The sequence below is a fragment of the Podarcis bocagei genome (assembly GCF_964188305.1).
Source record: "Podarcis bocagei genome assembly, chromosome: 1".
Lineage (NCBI taxonomy): Eukaryota > Metazoa > Chordata > Lepidosauria > Squamata > Lacertidae > Podarcis > Podarcis bocagei.
Window position 1 is genome coordinate 76987057 of NC_138125.1, and position 6018 is coordinate 76993074.

A 6018-nucleotide genomic window follows, 5' to 3' on the forward strand; every position below is an offset into this window, starting at 1 on the left:
GAGCCTTGGAAGCTGCCCCTCAACAGTATCCAGACCCATAGACTTGACCAGGAATGCAGTCAGCCCAATTACAGCCACCTTCACTATAGTGAAATGGATTGCATTTCTATTTAAATTTTGGCAATGTCTAAATTCCCACCTATACATATAAATTAGCATATGCATTTTTTTAAAAAAATTGAGTTAGTGCCCTCATTTTGTTTTTGCTTCCCCCACCCCACCCCATGTGTTTCTTGTTCAGGGCTGTGGGTTGGAGCCACATATTGGGTGAAAGATTCCTGCATTGCAGGGGGTTGGACTGAATGATTCTTTGATTCATTTTGGCCACCATTGCAAGCATCCATAGGGTTGTACAGTGGTACCTCAGGTTACATACGCTTCAGGTTACAGACTCCACTAACCCAGAAATATTACCTCGGGTTAAGAACTTTGCTTCAGGATGAGAACAGAAATTGTGCTGCGGCGGCGCGGCAGCAGCAGGAGGCCCCATTAGCTAAAGTGGTGCTTCAGGTTAAGAACAGTTTCAGGTTAAGAACGGACCTCTGGAACGAATTAAGTTCTTAAGCTGAGGTACCACTGTACTGTAAGGCAGGGTAGGGAACCTTGGGACTGGGAGCAAAACAAAGCCCTTCAGACCTCTCTATGTGACCCCTGGGACTTTTCATTGGCTGTGCCCATCCATTGGCCCTGCTGTGTACCTCCCCAACAAGTGCCTTTGCCTGACTACATTGTGCCTTTCGCCTGCCATATTGCTTCTGGCTTGCCTGTATGGAGGATGGAGATGTATATGTGGTTGTGTAGAAGCCTCTAAACTTCTGTGTGGCTGAAATCTAGCCTACTGTACAAAAACAAGAATCCCACCCATTGCTCTGGCCACTTTTCCTCTGGCCCCACTCACCAATAGTATGCACCCCCCCCTCCCCACAAAAAGAAAAGAAAAGAGTTTGGAGTTTGCCCATTAAGTAATGTGCCTCTCCACCTGAAAAAGGTTCTTTAACCTGGTTGTAAGTGGTGGTGAGAATGCACCTTTCTAGGCTGTTGTCTGTGACAAATGCCAACTGGGGAATTGTGGCATCTCCTGGTGGTGGCCTGGCCTGGCCACCCATTCCAAGGCTTCACATGTGTTCGTAAGTGGGCTTATCAAAGGCCTGTTCCCACCTTAAGAAAATGCAGCACGCTGAGGCTGAGGCTGCCAGAGGGAAACCTCGCCGTTCAAGACACTCTGTTGATTCCTAAGCAAATTTTAAAAGCTTTAATGCATTAAACAGAAGATTCATTGGCAGAAGTCAGGTCTTACCATTAGCCAAAGTGAGGCAACTGCCTCAGGTGGCAGTTGCTGAGGGCAGCAATGTCCCTTGACTTCTCCACCTGAGCTCCAGCCATTCTGCTCAGTTAAAGGAAAGAGCTATGTGTTCCTTCCCTGCACCTTGTGAGTTAGCCTGCTGCTACCCTCACATGCAGTGGTATATACTATCCTGTCAACAGCGTTGAAGTATGATTTAGCTGCCAGCCTGGCTAGTTTCTGTACCCAGAATGGGCCCTGAGGGAGGCATTTTTTCCTTTGCCTCAGGCAGCAAAATGTCTAGTCCCAGGCCTGGGGAAAGTGAAACTTGCAGCCTTTTTTGCACAGCCAGCAGCATGTAACTAACCTGTGATTTGCCAGAGAGGTAACAGAGCACATTATCACACCTACTATTTTTTTATATAAAAAAAGAACAATAGGGAGCTGAGCCATGTTTGAGCTCCCAGGTGACAGACTCAGTCCTGAGAGGGTGGGGTGGGGGTAGTTGTTTAGGGCTATGGCAAAAATACAGGCACGCCTCTCCTCATATTCCAGGACACAGAGCAGAATAACCCCAAAGCTGGCCATACTGAGTCATGTGGAACTTGTTCCTATTGCAAAATTTCAGCTCATGGCTTGATACAGAAAACAGATACTGGAATATTTTTTGGGAGAAATTAATTAATTAATTAAACAAGTTTATATACTGCTTAATTAAAAAAAACAAAACACCCCACCTCTAAGCAGTTTGCATAAAATGATATAAAATATTCATAAAATCAACAGACTTTAAAAGCCAAGAAATCCAATGCTTTTGTCAATTAGTTATGCAGCTGTATGAATTAAAAAGTTTGCTTCACAACTGAAGGATACCCATGGCTGTTTAAATGGAGTCCCCCAAACAACATTATGTCCAGGATCTAACATTGTCTAGGTCCAACACTGTATTTAGAATAACTACTTCCCACTATGCTGCATTCATATTTCCAGAGGTTTAGTGAATTATTGGATAACTACTAAATTGGATACAAACAGATGTCATAAGAACACAAAAGGACCCCGCAGGATCAGAACCCAAGGCCCATGTAGGTAAGTATCCTGTTCTCACAGTGGCCAATCAGATGCCCATGCGAAACCCACAAACAGAACCGAAGGACAACTCCTCCAGATTCTCCATTCTAATTCATTACTGTTTAGTAGGCTGACTCTACCCCGCTTTCTCTTCCACTTCTCTTCTAGTATGATTTGGAGAATTTCTAAAACAAATTTTAGAACTGGTGCATGCAGTTTGTCACAGTTTACATCTCCCCCTTCCCAGGTTCCCAATGCAAGGAAAAACTTTGGGGTATAGGTGAAAGCACAGCACAAGAAGTGATACTGGGTCATTCCCTTTTTGGGTTTTTTCCCCCATAACAATTTATTGATTTTCCAAAAACAATAATACAAAAAAAAACACAACAGAAAAAAATCATAACCAAATTAAACCATAAATTTGGGTTGACTTCCCTCCATTCCCCTTCTTGGTTCCATTATAATATACTGTACTTGTTTATGCACGTCTGTAAAACCTTATATACTTAACAATCCAATTTTAAAACCTTCATATTATTACAAGTGACTTTTAAAAGTTATACTAATGTACAAATCTGTACACAAAGCTTAAAAAATATGCTTTAAACAATTGCCATTTTTTGTAATAATTTGTCCTGCATAGTTCAATAATTTATTTTGGCAGTCTTCATTTTTATCTTCTTATTTATGTTCGTTGGCCAAGGCTTCTCCCTTCCATAGGGGCTGACTGGTCTTGGCCTGGAGTTCAATCTCGTGTATCGGAACAAATACTGGGTCATTCCCAACATAGTCCAAAAATAAATATTTAAAATCGAGAAATAGTAGCTTGCTAACTTGATGCTTAATTGCGAACCACAATAACCAGATGCTGAAAAGGCTTCCGGGGTTGCTACTAGAACAACGACGACAACAACAACAACAACAACAACAACAACAACGACAACAACAAAAATTTATTATTTGTACCCCGCCCATCTGGCTGCGTTTCCCCAGCCACTCTGGGCAGCTTCCATAGAAACCAAAAATACACTAAAATATCACACATTAAAAACTTCCCTGAACAGGGCTGCCTTAAGATGTCTTCTGAATGTCAGGTAGTTGTTTATTGCCTTGACATCTGATGGGAGAGCGTTCCACAGGGCGGGCGTCACTACCGAGAAGGCCCTCTGCCTGGTTCCCTGTAGCTTTGCTTCTCGCAATGAGGGAACTGCCAGAAGGCCCTCGGTGCTGGATCTCAGCGTCCGGGCAGAACGATGGGGGTGGAGACGCTCTTTCAGGTATACTGGGCCGAGGCCGAGACAACAATTTAAATAAAATAATCCCCACACCCAGGCTTACAATTGAAAAGGCATACCACAAAATGAAAAAGGGAAACAGATCAGTAGCAGTCAACAGGGCACATTGGGGTGGGGCAGCAAGAAGGAGGTCACTGTCAGTAGCTGAGAGGGAGCAAGGAGGTCAGCATGGTGCAGGTGCAGTGGCTGGAGTATCTGATTGGTTCTGCCACCACACCTGCACCACACCTGCCTCTCTGCTGCCTTGCCCCTTCCCGTTTTGGTTATCAGCTTCCCTGTTGTGAAGCCAGGTGAGCAACACTGCCTCACCAGTCACTGCTGATGTAGAGAGAGGGGAGTGGAAAAAGCAAAGTCAGGCAGCGGTTCTTAAAGTTGCCATGTTCTTCTGAGGACCTGCTGATCTTGCCCTGGTCTCTTTAGCACGGCAGCGCAATAAATGTGATATTGCTTTGACATAGAGAACAACTGAGATGTAGATCTTTGGAATCGCCTAAGAGAAACATGTTCATAGTTTGTAACCTACTACCAACTTTGATCATACTGTGCCGCTTCTTAAACTTTTATATTTTTAAAAGGAAACAATTGGTTTCTAACATGAACCAAGAATACGGGCCATAGCTTGTTACAAAGACCTTGTTTTTGCCAATACATGTGCTTTTTCCTCTTATAGCAGCACCAAGGTGTCAGCTGGGTCCAATTTATTGTTTACCCATAATAAGAGAAGATAAAACCAGTTCCAGAGATCTGTTTATGAGTCAAGCTATCTACGGTTATATAATTAAACAAACCTCTCTGCCAATTTGTTGTTTGGGGGTGTAGGAGGGAAAAAGGGAAAGACAATTAGATCATTTCTCAAGGCTGCAATGTTGCACAATAAACGCTTTGTGCCACTGTGCCATAAGCCCCAAATTTTGGCACTTAATGGCTTCTGTGGATAAGCATTTCCCCTACCCCAGAGCGGTTCATAAATCACCTCCTGAAATTCTATACTCTATTTGTAGACAGTTAATTTGTGGGCACCATTTCACCAAATTTTGTCAGCGTTAGAGAAGTTAGCGTCAGTGGCAACAGCACAACATTTTTCTTTCTTTTCCTAAGGGAGGTGGGCGCCAATGCAAATCACATCAATGGCAACAGTGTTCACAGTTTGACTACCATTTGCATCCTCCACAACTGGATCCAACCTTGTTCTAGGGCATTTTGATAGTGGTGAGGAAACGGCAATAGTGGAGAATATTTGGAGACCCTTCCGCAAAGTGGCCTTCTTGTGGAAGTGCGAGGCGGGGGAGGCGAGTAAAACAAAAAAAAAAAATCTCCCAAATTTTCTGTCGGAAATGTTCTCTGATCAATTTTGCCTGAGTTCCTTTAAAAATAAATAACTAAATAATACAATCTCAGATTAGGAATGTGGCAGGAGCAGCAGTAATAATAATAATAATAATAATAATAATAATAATAATTTAATAATAAAATATTAAAAATACATTAAAACATCAGTCATTAAAAACTTCCCTAAACAGGGCTGCCTTCAGATGACTTCTAAAAGTCAGGTAGTTGTTTATTTCATTGACATTGGATGGGAGGGCGTTCCACAGGGCGGGCACCGCTACTGAGAAGGCCCTCTGCCTGGTTCCCTGTAGCCTCACTTCTTTCAGTGAGGGAACCACCAGAAGGCCCTTGGCGCTGGACCATGCTGTCCAGGCTGAATGATGGGGATGGAGACGGCCTTTCAGGTCATTTAGGGCCGAGGTCATTTAGGGCTTCAAAGGTCAGCACCAACACTTTGAATTATGCTCAGAAACGTGCTATGTGTTATGTGGTCTCGGCAGCCACTCCCAGTCACCAGTCTAGCTGCCGCATTCTGGATTAATTGCAGTTTCCGAGTCACCTTCCAAAGTAGCCCCACGTAGAGCACATTGCAGTAGTCCAAGTGGGAGATAACCAGAGCATGCACTACTCTTGCAAGACAGTCTGCAGGCAGGTAGGGTTTCAACTTGCGTTCCAGATGGAGCTGGTAGACAGCTGCCCTGGACCCAGAATTGACCTGTGCCTCCATGGACAGCTATGAGTCCAAAATGCACACCTGGTCCTTCAGGGGTACAGTTTCCCCATTCAGGACCAGGGAGTCCTCCACACCTGCCCGCCCCCTGTCCCCTCAAAACAGTACTTCTGTCTTGTCAAGATTCAACCTCAATCTGTTAGCTGCCATCCATCCTCCAATGCCTCCAGGCGGAAAAAGCAGGCGGAAAAGAAAAAGGAAATAAAGTCCCAGTAAAGGAGTGCCAATGTAGGGTAAAGAAATATACCAAGATTATGCCATGGAGAAAGTTTTCATGCAAACTCTCCATTTGGCAGATAGTTGGGGTAGTA